Source organism: Lontra canadensis, unplaced genomic scaffold, assembly GCF_010015895.1.
Source record: "Lontra canadensis isolate GAN:19392208 unplaced genomic scaffold, GSC_riverotter_1.0 scaffold108, whole genome shotgun sequence".
Taxonomy (NCBI): Eukaryota; Metazoa; Chordata; class Mammalia; order Carnivora; family Mustelidae; genus Lontra; species Lontra canadensis.
Genome location: NW_022631102.1, coordinates 5,923,225 through 5,938,196, shown reverse-complemented (window position 1 = coordinate 5,938,196; position 14,972 = coordinate 5,923,225). Strand labels below are relative to the sequence as shown.

General features: G+C 40.6%; 1 long non-coding RNA gene across 1 annotated transcript; it reads left to right on the top strand.

Moving 5' to 3' along the window:
* Positions 1-3,325: 3,325 nt before the first annotated feature.
* On the top strand, positions 3,326-7,551 carry LOC116856299. The gene is made up of 3 exons (XR_004380521.1): positions 3,326-3,431; positions 3,571-3,634; positions 7,525-7,551. It is a non-coding gene; the product is annotated as an uncharacterized LOC116856299 (long non-coding RNA).
* The last annotated feature ends 7,421 nt before the right edge of the window (positions 7,552-14,972 follow it).

Below are 14,972 nucleotides of genomic sequence, written 5' to 3'. Positions count from 1 at the left end.
CCATTCCCCCTTGGTCTCCTGTGACGGCTCCTTCCTGCCCCACTTCCCCACCATGGTTCCTTCTTCTCGTCTCTATTCTGTTTTTATTGGAAGAAGTCCCACCTCACACATCATCTCTTCTATTGTTGGTTGTTTTCTTTTTTTAAAGATTTTACTTATTTATTTGACAGAGAGAGATCACAAGTAGGCCGAGAGGCAGGCAGAGAGAGAGAGAGAGGGAAGCAGGCTCCCTGCTGAGCAGAGAGCCCCATGCGGGACTCGATCCCAGGACCCTGAGATCATGACCTGAGCCGAAGGCAGTGGCTTAACCCACTGAGCCACCCAGGCGCCCTGGTTGTTTTCTGTGTACTGTCTCTTCCCCTGCCTGCAATGGAAATTCATGGGAGCTGGGTATTAGAGTTGTAGCCGTTGCTCCATATTCTTACCTACCACATAATTGGTGCTCAATAAATTATTTTTGAATAAATGAATTTCAACTCACTGCTGCTTTCTTGCTGATTGGACATCACCAATCTTTCCGTATCATTTTTTTTTTTTCCATTGAGTTTCCCTCACCCACCTGGCTGGCATCATCATGTTCTATCTTGCTGATAAAAAAAGTTAATTCAAAAACAAAATTAAAAAAAAAAAAGAGAAAGAAGATACAAGTAAAAAATTGAGCACAAAGCTATTAAATTTATGATCATCTTTATACAACTATACAGTTGATGCCTGGACAATCCATAGATCTTACAGTTTGCATTTTAATTTGAGGTATACTTTGATAGCATCCACAATGGTAAGGACAGAAATTTGAAGATTACTTTGCAAAATTGCCAATTTCTAATATGTTACAAGGAAACAGAAAAGACTGAAACATATTTGCAATGAGTCAAATATAGATTTTATTTTTAAAAACATACTTTGATTAATTTCAGGTACCTAATTATCTCCTCAATTTAACAACTATGTCTGTTTCAATGACAGCTTTTTTAAATATTTGACTCTAATAAACCTCCCCTCAAAACTTGTTATGCTATTAATTTGATAATATTTTTTAATGGAATGTTCATTTGGTAAAGAATGCCTCATGCATATCATAAAAAGCCGATCCCTTAAAAAATGCGATCAAAAATGATACTTTACTATCTCATCACCAAGGTGCTGTGCTGAGTGTCCACCCACCATCTACTCTGGTGGTCTTGGATGGTGTCTCTCTGCAGCTGGGGATCAGATGGCCATCCAAGGCTAACACCCATGCAAACCCCCCACCCCATGTGGACTCCAGCTACATGACCTATCCTCAGGGCATTCAGTCATATACGCGAAATACAACTCGAGAAACTGAGGATTCTGTCATTGCCCTCATGTTTCGAATAGCGATGATAAAGATATCTGTAATACGTTGATATGATTTCCTTTCATTAACTGACCATTTATTCATCAGCAACAGGAGAAGATTAAAGAGGAACAGCGACTAAGAGCAAATGGACTTCCCCATTCCTGAGGTGTAGACTTTCAGCCTGATCTGCCTATGACTGTTCTGCTCAAGGCCCCAGATCTATACTGATACATTTAGCATTGGGGTCCAGTATTAATACTCAATCAATTAACAAAAGTAAACAGCATAGCTGTAGACCAAATCTTGGACTTGTTGGAAATTTAAGCCAGCAAGCATTTTTCCAATGAGAGTTCTGTGAGAGGCCAACAGCACTGTATTTCCAACATAATATCCTAAAAAGAAGAAAAGAAATGTAGATGTTCCGGACTCAGAGCTCAGCACTACCCTTGGCCCTCTGTGACTGCGAGTGCGTCTCTTAGTCTCCTTGACCGGCAGCAGCCGCATCTGGAAAATGGCAATTCAGACCCATGCATCATGGGGTAGCTGCAGAGCCTAGGCTGGTCTATTTTAATAGATCACCAAATGGGCCCAGGCACACACTAGGGGCCCGGGGAAGGTCGGCTGGGATGGTCATGATGACGGTGATGACGGTGGGAACAGAAGGGTCCAGTTGTAAGCTTTCCATAAATAGGTTTCACAGGACAATAGGAAATTTCAGCTCAGAAGCTGTAAGTCAGGGGCCTGAAGGCTATGAGTCACCACTTTGCTTCGTGCCTGTCAGTTCATTTTTGAGAATCCACAGAAATAGAAATGTTCTATCAGACCAACTTGGATTGCCATCTGGCCCACACATTTTCCTGGCACGGCCCGAAGGCCAGCACTGCTATTCTCCCCTCCAAGCAAAACCCCAAGTTTAGCAGAACAAAATCTGGTGCTGAAATGCATCGAGCACAGCATCGGTTAATTATCACGATTAGCATATTAGTAGTAGCTCTGGGGCAATTAATATGAAGAATAATTGAATCTGGGCTATAGTAGTTAATATAACTACGAGTTAGGTTAATATGAACTGCTGGTAAACTATTTAACAGACCAGTAACACCGACGGGGAACATTTTACACTTTTTAGACAGGCTTTTACATTCATTAGCTTGTCGAGTCTTCTTTGGCTTGTATTATTATCCTTAGAGTCTCTTTAGGGAAACTGAGGTTTCAAGCGATTGAGAATTATCCCAGGTGAGGAGCTGATACGTAGAATATCGGGAATTGGAAAGTCTGCCTTCCGACTACTTGTGTAGCAGGGCCTGGATATTGACAGAGGAAAGACAAATTTGCAGACTACAGCATTGCTTGGCTCAACCACTGAGTGCCCCCAGGACGCCGGACATGGAGAGAGCTCAGCATCCATCAAATGCGACGCCCTCATACAAATGAGGAAGAAGACTTACCTCCAAAGAATAACCTAGGACACAGTTTCCAAATTGATTTTCTTTTCTTAATTTCAGGGTTCCTTTATGACGTCCCAGTCTTGAACTCTTAAAGCGATCTTTTTAAAAATTTCTATGAGCTGAAAATCATACTCAAGTTTGTTAAAGCTGTATATTAAGTTATCAATTTAATTCTAAACCATGGTCTGGTGCTGCATTGCCAAAAACGTGTCCCATTTAACTCTAATTTGCTAGTGTAGTATTAGTTATTGTGGAAAAAGAGGATTTCTTGGTCAATTACATTTAGGTGTTCTGGGTTAAAACATGAATTAAACTGATTTTTTTTTTTTTATTCCTGACCTTTTTGGTTTTTACCTTAAATATGCAAATAGTGTGCTGTGTCCCCATCCATCTTGGACTGTGGTGAAATCCTTTGCATTCAGAAAATCCCTTGAGACTCATATTCAAAAGACCAGTTGGAGACACTTGGGCATGATAGCATTTTCAACCGGGTTCTGGTGTGTTTGCTTCGTAGCAAATATTCCTGATTGATGAAAACTTGCTGCATTTACTCGTCTGTCTCTGGCCACCTTATAGAGGGATGAAGCCCCTAAAAATACAAACCACAGAGAGAAGGGAAGCCATCCCAATCCTGTTTCATTTGAACTGCAGTGACTTTCCAGGTAACTAAATCCACTCTGTGCCTGGATTTCAAGCCTCATTCTCAGCCCTGAACCTCCCCATGGGTGACACTCCTTTTCCACCTCTGTGGACCCCGTGCCTACAATGAGCCGGTTTTCACACGCTTGCTTGCTATTTTAGGCTCCTACTTCTGGATCGGGGCTTCCTGTGGTGAAGTACCTGAGAAGAAAACATGCACAGAAGGGTGAGTATTTATAGGTTTGGGGCTCTGAAACTAGAGAGTTGCACTTGAACTGATAATCACTAACAATACTCATAATCCCTGAATGTGTTCACATCCAGTGAGAGGCGACCTCAGCCATTTCTTCCAGGTGGCCTAGGTAGTACACCTACAGGAAAAGAGAAAAGTCAAACCAACAATGAGGGTCTTTGATGTGAACTGAACTTTTTATAATGTAGAATATTGAGAATAACCAGGGAGGCATGAGAAAAGTCCAGGAGTTTTGGCCAAAAGCTTGCTAACATTTGCTGTTCTCAGAGGCACATTTGTTTTACTTTTAACCCTTCAAATTCATAGGCTTTGAAATTGAAATGTCCCTACTGATTTAAAACTTGGCTTCAACTGTGTCTGTCCTGGAAAACTGAGGGCTTGTCCATTTGCTTTTTTATAATTTTTTAGGGAAAAAAAATGTTGACTTTGAAAATAGCATAAGAATAAATAGTTACAGGAGGTTTTGCACTGTGGTCACTCTGGCTTTAAATTCTAAACATTTCAATTTGCTTTAAATATCCAATCCAGCAGAAAAGCTCCTTGTTTTCTCTATTTTGAAAACAAAAAAAAAAAAAAAAAAAAAAAAAAAAAAACAGCCAACGTACTGAGATTGAGCAAGTGTCCAACGAAACTATAACTTTCTTACTCAAAGACCCACACATATGGATTTTTTACTTTGCACTTAAGACCACATTTCTAAAGGCTGTCCCTCCCCTAGCCTCCTCTTTGAATATGTAACACTCCGCATGCATCTAATAGGTCCTTCAATTGTCCACTTGCACCTTCAAATTATGGGACAAGTGGCCAATTGGGCCTGCAATTGGCTAATTGCACTGACAATTAGCCAATTGTGGGTATAATTAGCTGCATGTAGAATTAATCGTATGCACAGAGTGGGCAGCCACTCTTTGAAAACATAGAACTAAATGTGTTCTAGATGCACATCTGTACCCAGGCACAAAGGAGACATAGGCGAGGATCCTTGATGAATCACTCTTAAGAGAATCATTAAAACAAATTCGGTGCTTGGTTACAAAGACCCCATGATTAAACTCTGCACATCCGGTCTACTTTCTTTGTCTACCAGGAGCTTGGTGTGGACATGGCAATGAAGGTCCCAACATTGAAAACTAATTCTTCACACTGAGGGCCTTTGCAACCAGCTACCTTGTCTCCTGATACCCCCACTTTAAAATTTTAAATTAAATCCTCAGATTTAGGATGTAGCTGGTGAGTTGCATCAGACAGACTCTGTAACTAGAGTCTTCAATAAGGAATCTGACTCCTTTTGATCTACAGTGCAAAATGTTATCACCTCCTTCATCCCTAACACCCAAACTTCTCAAGCGTATTCTTGGGGAACCAGGACAAAATCTCAGGATAAACACAGTGCTTGTCCATGAAACATCAATTTTATTTGATGGGAAGCAATATATAATAATTCTAAATTTTAAGCTAAATAACAGAAAATTTTGGAAAATGGTTAAAGTTGTGATAGTCAAAATGTTATAAGGACAAATTAATATAGATCAGTGATAACTGCCTCTCAGGTGTTTTGTTTTATTTTGTTTTAGAATGGAATCAGATCATTGAGAATTATCTAATGAAAGAGAGAGCATGAGAAAGAGATAGAGGGAGAGAGAGAAAGAGAAAGAGACAAGGATCCTAGAATCCAACACTCAATAAATCAAATAAATCTGAGATTTCCGACAATAAAGAATATTTTTTTCCTTATCTCAGCATTTTACCAAACAAAAGACACCAAAGGCCAGTCTTCTCAAGTAATTCCTGTTCCTTGGTGATGGGAAATGCTACTCTAGACCAAACAGTCAGTTGATTACAGAACAAAATCCAGGGATTTGGCTACTTCCATCCCTCCTCATGAGCCTCAAGCTTCAACTCTCATCTTCCACTTAGTGAAGAACATTCTAGGAACCCACCAATTCTGCAGGCAGGTCCATCTACTGAACCTTCACACACTGCTGCCTGTACACTATGTTTCAAATGACCACCACCAATTTGAAACAAAGGCCATGTGAAATGGATGGAGTCATGTCCAACATTAGAGGTGTTGAAGGAGTGAGAACCATGAATAATGGAACATTTCCTGAACATACGGACAAGCTTGCTGACGATGGAGGGACAGTCGTTTTCCTCCTAGGTTGTAAATGTTGCTGGATTTTATATGCACACTCTTATTTAACTACAGAAATTGCATTGACATCATATCTATTTCTAGGAAAGAAGGAAGACAAGAAGGGAGGATAGGAAGCACTTACTCTTACGTCAGATATTTTCATAGGTGTTACCTCATTTACTCTTCAAAATAATAACATCAAATATAAATAATAACTGTTCTCTTTGGGGGGGTGAGGTTACTGAGCCTTGGAGAAGTTTAAGTGATTTTGTTAAGGTTGTGCAGTAGCAGGCAAAAGAGAGCCAGGTTTCAAACTCCCAAAATCCTCTTTTGGAAAAATTCTTTAAATATAAGCCATATAGCCCTAGACATATGAGAAAATATTATGATCATTATACTTCATGTTCAGGTGCATGTAAAAAAAGTCATTCAAGTATATGTGTCTGAACACAAACATCTGTATTTGTGATCTTCTACATAAATATTCATTTGTATTAAGAAATTGTACAAATGGTAATGCTGACACTGAAAGAAGTATGATTTTGTCTTGTCTTCTAATTGAACGGAGCCTAAATTCTGGATTTACAAATTAATGTTTGCATTCCTAAAAGACCTCAAAGCAAGTCCAGGCCAGAATTTCTCTGCCACTGCATGTTCCCAACAATAGGGCACAAGAAGGGTCTCATTCACTGAACGTGCTCCTCTAGTTAGCCCTTTGTCCAAGCTGACTTGTGTACTGTTTATTGGTAATATACTTGACATTTCACCAAATATGTTGTCAGCATGTAAACAAACTTTCCTTCTATAACATAAGCCTGGACTCCCACTTCAAGTGTTACCCCTCTATGAAATTTCCCTTAGAATAAATATAAGTATGTTTCAATACCCTCACAGTGCCTGTTGTATAAAATGTATCCATTGTGTTCTTACCTATACCTGTCAGCTATTGCTGTAACAATGCTGCTTAACAAATAACCCCAAGTTATTTGTCATCCCATGCTTCATGTAAGCTTGAGTAGGCTGAAGCTTTGTAGTTGCGTGGCATGAAGCTCTGTTCCAAGCTGCTGGTGGGCTGGGGACCTGCTCCCTAGGTCTTCTCATTTTGGGACAGTTAAGGAAGCAGCACCCACCTACTGCGTGCTGTTGTTCATGGCAGAGATCAGGAGTGAGAGCTGTGGAAACACTCTGCCTCCAGCAGCTGTTGCTTAAATAAGGTAAACATCACACCCTTTTACATTCTGTTGGCCAAAACAAATAATACAGCCAAGCTCTACATCACAGAGATGGGGAAATAAGCTCTGTCTTTAGAGTAACAAAAAGTGGTGGAACAGTGAATTCTTATGAACAAATAACCAAATCTACCGTGTTATCTCTCTACATATTATTTTCCTCCCACTGATCAGTAAGGTAAAAATAACATTAAATTCATATCTGTCTTTATATCTTTTAACCAAAACAGAGTGGGTATATAAAGAAGACTCACTTGATACTTGAATACATCATTGGTTTCATTCCGGAGTAAAGGAGTGAAAACATCAGGTGGTACTTTCTGAAAGAACCAAATTATATCAATATTTAATATTTCTAATTTATTTCTCTCTTATACACACATGTGCGCATGCACACGTGCACACACACACACACACATTTTACTTTAATAGTGTTGTTTTGGAGATGAGGGAACCAAGACGTAAAGAAGTTAAGAGATTTTTCCATGGTTGCCTAGCTAAGAAACAGAAGATGGTGAATCAGATACAGAATGGTTTGACCAAGTATCCTGTGATCTTAGTCCATCAACAATGCTGGTCTTCATCTTCCTGTCCTTGGAAGTCCCTGGTGAAGGAAAGGAACACTGGGTTAAGCAGATAAGGTTTTTTTAGTGTGTATTTGTTTGTTTGTTTAGGTGTACCTATTTTAGGGAGAGAGACTCCCCACTGAACATAAGCCCAATACAGGGCTTGATCTGGGGACACTGAGATCCGACCAGAGCTGAAATCAAGAGCTGGACACTCAACTGACTGAACCACCCAGGGGCCCCAAACAGAGAAAGCTTCTTAAGTGACATGCTGAGCTGTTATGTCAGAATCAAAAGTAGTGATGCTCAGGTATGTTTCTTCTGCTAGAAGATGTGAGTGTGATGATACAGCATGGGACGGTGCCCTTATAGAGAAATTAGCAGCAGACACACTTTGATGTAAAGAAGTATTGTCTAGAGGTGTTTGCCTCACATTTTTACAGTGTGGCACACACAGGAAATGATTTTATTTGTGTGACATGGTGTGAAAAAGAACAGAAAACATCACAGTGATCTGAAAAGGGGTGATTGGGTAGAAGTCCCCAGGTGCCACAGACCCCATCAGGCCACCCACAGGTACTGGGATTCTCTGCTAAGGACAAACCTCCTGGAGATGGTCCTATACTCCAGATCACACATGCTCACTCTAGTCAGAATCAGAGGTGATCAAGGCTGAGTAAACAGACTCATCTCACCCACGGGCGATGTGATCTCATGCTTCCCATGGTATATTTCTTGGCGGTTTACAGAGCACTCTTGTAGATATGGATAAATTCATTATCCAAAATCCAACTGAAGGCATCAGTGTTGTCATAAATTATAATACGGTAACCAGGTCTGGTGAGTCATCCAATATTGGAACCCAAAGCACCTTAAATATCAGTGTCCTGATTTCCCAGAGCAGGCAAGGTTTGACCTTCCTCATCTGTTATCACTCATCTGAGTCCACAACTCATCACAGCACAGCCAGGAAACTGAAAGGGTTTCTCAGGAGCCAAGACTTTCGAGGTCCTAGTCCCACACTCTAGTCTCCATTCAGAACCAATAAATAAGATAAGAATCACTTGGTTTTAAGTTTATTTAAAAGGATAGAAGACAGACTGTCTCACCAAAGTATTACTACTCAGAGAATTGGCTATTAACAGGCCAACCAGAAAGAGAAAGACCAAAAAAAAAAAAAATTAAAGAAATTAAGAAACATAAGAAAGATGAATCATGACATTCTGGGGCATCGGTGTAAGGACAAATTGTGCTACAGATCTCAAGGTCATGATTGTTTACTTAAGTGGTAAATGCTGTATACAAAATAAAGATTGGGGAATAATTAGATAGTTCTAAACATGCACTAGAAAAATTTTCTACCATGTTTAAAATCAAGCAAACAAAAAATTAAGACAATAGAAACAAATATGCCTTCAGAAGGAGAAAGAAAAGGAAGGAAGGGATTTTTTTTTTCTTGAAGGCTGAGATCACTATTAAAAATAGTTCAGGTCTGTTTTATCTTATATCAATGGAGTGATGAGATTTAAGGACAACTTTTGTGCTTAGAGTCACAGTGTGAGTTTCAAACTCATAGATGATTTATTCCAAAGCGCACACTGTGAGCTGACTACACCATCTTTGAATGGGACTCTTCATCTCCTGCACAGGTAAGGGGAGTTGAGGTGCTAGTATTAAAGACATTGGCTCTAAAGGTGGGAATCTGTTAATGTCGTGCACAGTCACCTGCAAAATCAAGTGCACCTCCAGGGCCCTTCCTTCACTGTCCACATGGCTGCAAAACCCTTCCCCAAGTGCGTAAAGAGAAGGCACACTCTGACTTCCTATCTTAGTCTGTAGCAGGCAGACCCACAGCATTAACTAAACATTGCTTTTTTGTATTTATAAAGAATAACAGCTACATGCCACTAATGCAGTGCCATTTCATTTAATGACATCCAGCACTGAGTGATTTAATTATTCTTTTAGTCATTGAAACAGTCATCATAGTTTTCCAGCGGCTCTAAGAGAGCCCGCTTGCCTCTTGAATCCATTAACGTAGAGCCTGCGAGCTGGCCTCCCCTTGGAGATCCGTTCAGCTGTGAACCTGGGGAAAGAGGGCTGATACCTTTCAAAGTGTCATTTCTGTTTTTGTCATGGATTTTAAAAGCCTCATTGTGTGTTGCTACTGTGAGAACCTACTATGTGCCGGGTTTTGCACTGGGTTATTTTACTTAAATGTCCTCATTAATTCATGATGAAAAGCCAGAAAGCAGGTGTCTTTATTCCCATTGTACAGGTGAGAAAACTAAGTGCTGGAGACTTCAAGTGGCTTCACCGTGACGACACATCCAGCTGGCATCTGAACATGGGTTTGTCTGAAACCTTTATCAGGGACATCAAAGGTGTAGATGATTGTAAGAACCCTGAGAACAGTAACTAATAGAACAGTGTACACCAGACATTTTACATTCATTATCCATATGAACCTTCAAACAACCTAGCGATTTAGACTTCCCATTATCAGATAAGGAAACAGACCCAAAGAAGTTGAATGATGTGCCAAGGATCACAAAAGAAAAGTACAGAACTGGGGCTTTTGATGGGGTCGAACTTCAAAGTAATTGTAAACCCACCGTGCTGTGCATCAGTGTTAATAGAATTGGGATCAGATTCTTCACCGGTGATTATAGATATCAATGTGCAAGGATTATCACCCCCTTTGGCAAAACGGCTTGATCCTTAGTTTATTGGGGTCTTGTGATGTTTAGAATAAGATCGTTTATAACAAGTGCCTTGCATATAGAGTGATGAACACCTAACTATATTTTAGTGGGTCAACGGTGGCATCTGAAACACTGGGCTGCCGTGAATCAGCATGGCGAAAGTCAGATGTATTTTTCAGACAGAGAGCTCCTTCTGTAGTGACTTTTTTCACCCGGAGATCATTCCATTCCTGCTAACTGCAAAATTTTGCAAAGCTTAAAATAATCATTTTCTAAAGCATTGAAATTGCACTTGAGGAATTTATCCTAAGGAAAGATTCAGAGGTATGCCACACACAACCTGAGGATGGTCATTGATAGGAAAAACAAAAACAAACTGGAAATATCCTGTAGATTGCGATTGTTAATTGTAAATTATAGTGTATTTATTCACCTGCATCCCATGAAGTCCTTAAGAATGACACATACATGTACAGACACACGCTAATGCACAGGAATACACATATGGACAAAGAAAGAAAGAATACCGCAAAACAATTTAACAGTGGCTTTGGTTGGTTGAGAAGGAGGTTTGTGGATGTGTTTTGCCATTGTGTGTATGTGTGTGTGGGTGTTTCTTAAGCTACTTTCTGTTCACCAAGTTTTCCTTATTGAGTGTGATGTCTTTAGTAACTCACAAATAAGGAATCATGCCTGAGTAGCCTGTGGCTGATTGCAACCCTGCTCTTCACCAGAAGCATTGCTGTAATTCAAGCAAACATCCTGGAGCACCTGTCCATGCTCACAACCTGGTGAACTGTGCAGAGTCCTTGGCACCAGTGGCTATCTGGTGAACACGGCCGGCCCTAAAGAAAACCATGACATGAGTCTCCTTTATAAAGTCCAAAGCGTATCTGTCTTCAATCTCCACAGGTAGATGGAGGAAAAATCCTTACCATTTCTACTTGAGTTGTTAAGATGGCACAGAAGTGGTTTTTGCAATAAAACAGGCTTTCCCCAAGGGCACTCGGTATAGATAACATGTGTTTGTTTATTCAAACTCTTGGTCTTCTGCCAGATTTTTCCAGAACGGGGTTAATTTACTTTGTCTATGCATAGAGTAGACACCTTTAGCCATTTTAAGAATAAGGGATCTTTTTTTTTTTTAAAGATTTAATTTATTTATTTGACTGAGAAAGAGAGAGAGTACAAGCATGCACAAGCAGGGGGAGCTGCGAAGGTTGAGGGAGAAGCAGACTCCCCACTGAGAAGGGAACCTGATGCGGGACTCGATCTCGGGACCTGGGATCACACCTGAGCCGAAAGCAGGCGCTTAACTGACTGAGCCACCCAGGAACCCCAGAATTAAGACTTCTTTAGAACATTAACAATGAAGCAAAAGTTTGCAACTTCTGATTCCTTATATTAGTTAAGGCATGTTTATGAATGCAAGATTTTGATGTGTTGATTCAATAACCTTTTGGTTATTGATTATATATATATACCCATACACACAAAGGTGTAAGACACTTCCAGGCATGATCTAACAGTTATGTACGTGAATTAAAAAAGCCAACTAGTGAGCACTTACTTTATGCACCAGACATTGTGCTCAGTGCTTTGTAAATATTATTTCTGTCAATATTTATAAAAAACTCATGGAGTAAGTTCTGCAGTCACCCCTTCCACAGATGGGACACTGGTTTGGGAGGTTATTAACTCATCATGGCCATGCCAAGAACTTAACTTTGGCTCCAGAGTGTGTTTCTCACATGGTTGAGGGTAAATGATTCTGGTTTCCCAAAGCTTGTTTAATGCTGCTGAAAACCAGGAACTGAACTATCTTACATTGGGAATTCCTATAAATAGGGTCAATCCAAATACATCTAAAGGGAAACTTTGGGGATAGACCATGAGAGTAGCCACTTGCAGAAAAAGGAGCCTTAAAACCAGACTTCTCATGGCTCTGTGATCTCTACAGCTGTCTGTATGATGCCAGAATGCAGAAAACATCCCTTCATTTCGCAACATCATCTTATAGCCGGAGAGACCCGCTCGCCTTGAAAGAGCAGCATGGTCAGCTGGGTTTCAACGACCCTGAGCTGGTGACCCTCTTACCCTGTCCCTGCCAGGTCTCTGCCTATGGGCAAGGATCTCTCTCTCTCTTTCTCTCCCCCTCTCTCCCCGGCTTCTGCTTCCGCAGCAGCAAATGAGTCAAGCAAGAGGTCTGGACGCTGAATGCCGAGCTCTTGTACCCAAGGATCCTGAGACATAAAAGCAATGAGGTTTTAATTCCCCCTGGCTCTACACACAGGCACAGCCTCTTAAATGCCTCCATCTGAGATAAGACTATTTGCAAAAAAGCTTCAACAGCCTTACTGTCTTTTAGGGTGTTATTTATTTATTTATTTATTTATGGTTGGGGGGATTCTGTTTTGCTTCTTCCCAGGTTCAACCAATGCTTTAAGAATTAGAGCTCCATGTGTTTCATGGGCCTCGGCTGGCAGGAGGCGTCTCCCTGGGTTGCTCCACTCTGTGTCTCGGGAGGTGACTCTTTGTGTCTGGACATCCCAGGGAGATGGCAGGGAGAAAGGGCCCCAGGTATGGGTGAGGCAAACAACGGAGGCCCAGCCGCCCAGTCCTGGGGGGCCACTGCTTGCTGCAGGTTCTGAGGGGCAAATCTGTGCCGATCAGGGCCTTCATTTAAGCTCTGTCCCCGCCTCCTCCTCAGTTAACACCCCAGCACACACAATACCAACGAAGGTGATTATCTCTGCTAGCATAATTCCTCCCTAACATCTGCTTTCGCCCATAACACTCCACTAATTTTTCCCTCATTTCATTACACATAATTTTCTTTCAACACAATCTACATGTATTAAGTGGTAATGACTTTCCAGTTAAGAGCAAATCGACACCAAGGGACCCCGGTCCCCCCCACGGTTGCCTGCAGAGCCTGACTCTGGCTATTAGAGATAAATTCCGTACCTCAGGAAGCTGCAGTGAGGTAATCAATCAATTAAGCGGTTAGGACATACATTATCAAACTTCCACAGTGCGGGGGGCAGGGGGCCATGCTGATGTACTTGCCGTGATTTTTTAGGAATTCAGAAAAAAAAAAGTGAATAAATAAGATCGAGAGCTATTATACAACCAGGCTATAATTTGCCACTCAAAGTCAGGGGCTGGTCTGTCAGACTTAATGCTGCGGAGTGGCTGGGGGGAGAGCCTTAGGCGTTGGACACATGCTTTCCTGGGCAGGAATCCGGGCTCTGCGTCTGTTTATTGGTGTGTCCTGGGGCACTTGGGTCGGCGGGCTGGGAGTCTGAGATTTGTGTCCTTTGAAAAGGAAGAAAAGACACCTGGAGTTATAACTCTTACTGCCTAGGTTTGCGGTGGGGATTAACTAAGATTGTACATTTGGAAGCGCCTGGCCCATAACAGACACTCAGGAAACCTTCATTATCTTACTTGTCCTCCTGGGCTGTGGACTGAGGACAGGTTAGGTGAGCAGAGATCACCAAAATGCTGCCTTCGAACCCTAGAGTTACATTCCTTCTTTCCCTCTCCCCACCCATCACGATTGCCATTGGGTTTCTCTGGTTTCTTAGGAAAAACGCCAAAATGTACAGAAGCCTGAAATGACATTCAGAATATTGCCAGTCCTTACTCATGGGCTTTATATTCTGTTTCCTCTGTGCTCAAACCTCACTTATCTCGTCAGTAAAAATGGGCATATTCATGTTTCATCTGCCACCATGAGGGCCACTGCGGGACTCAGAAGAAACATGTATTAAACTGCTTTGAAAACCATAAATCACAAACAAAGTTGGATTTTTTAAAAATAATATAGTTTAGCATACCAGTATTTTTTTTTAAACTCAATCCAACCTATAAATATCACATGTGTTTGAAAAGTATATTAAACGTTGCTCACACAGTTCAAAAGACAAATTAGCTGCAAAAGGCAGAGGGAAAAAAAAAGAAAGAAAGAAAGAAAACATTAGGTAGATGTGGCACTATAAAAATAAAATATTTGTGAAATAAATAAAATAAATGGACGAAATATTTTTATAGTATGTGTCAACCAATAATATACAAATATGCTCATATGACACATAATATTAAATTCTCACAAATCACTAAAAAGGAAAAAGGAAAAATAAGATAAAATAGGAGTTATAATAGTAAGGTGAACAGTGCTTATTATTTGCCAACTTCTCCTAAAAGCTTTATGTATTTTAATTTATGTAACAAGACAATAAAACACCCAAGTAAAAGTAAACAAAGAAGCAAATATTGAGATAACATATAAAAATATTAAATCTCCATATAATCCAAGAAATGTAAGGTAACATAAAAGAGATACAGCTTTTCATGTATCAAATTACTAAGGTTTAAAAACTTGACTTCTCTGATGCCGAGGCATCAGGAAAAGGGACGCTTCCTGTAATGCTGGTGGAATGTAGATTGGCAAAAACAAACAAGCGTTACTTTTCAAGGAGGTGAATATCGCTATGTTTCAAAAGCTTAGCTTATACTTGCCCATTGACCCACCAGTTGTATTGGCCTAGAATTTACCCTTTAAAAATTAGAGATACTAGCCAATATTTAACTACAAAGATGTTCATTGCATTGTTGTTTAAAATGGCAACATACTGGAAGCAACGGAGACCAGTGCCCGGAGACCACGGT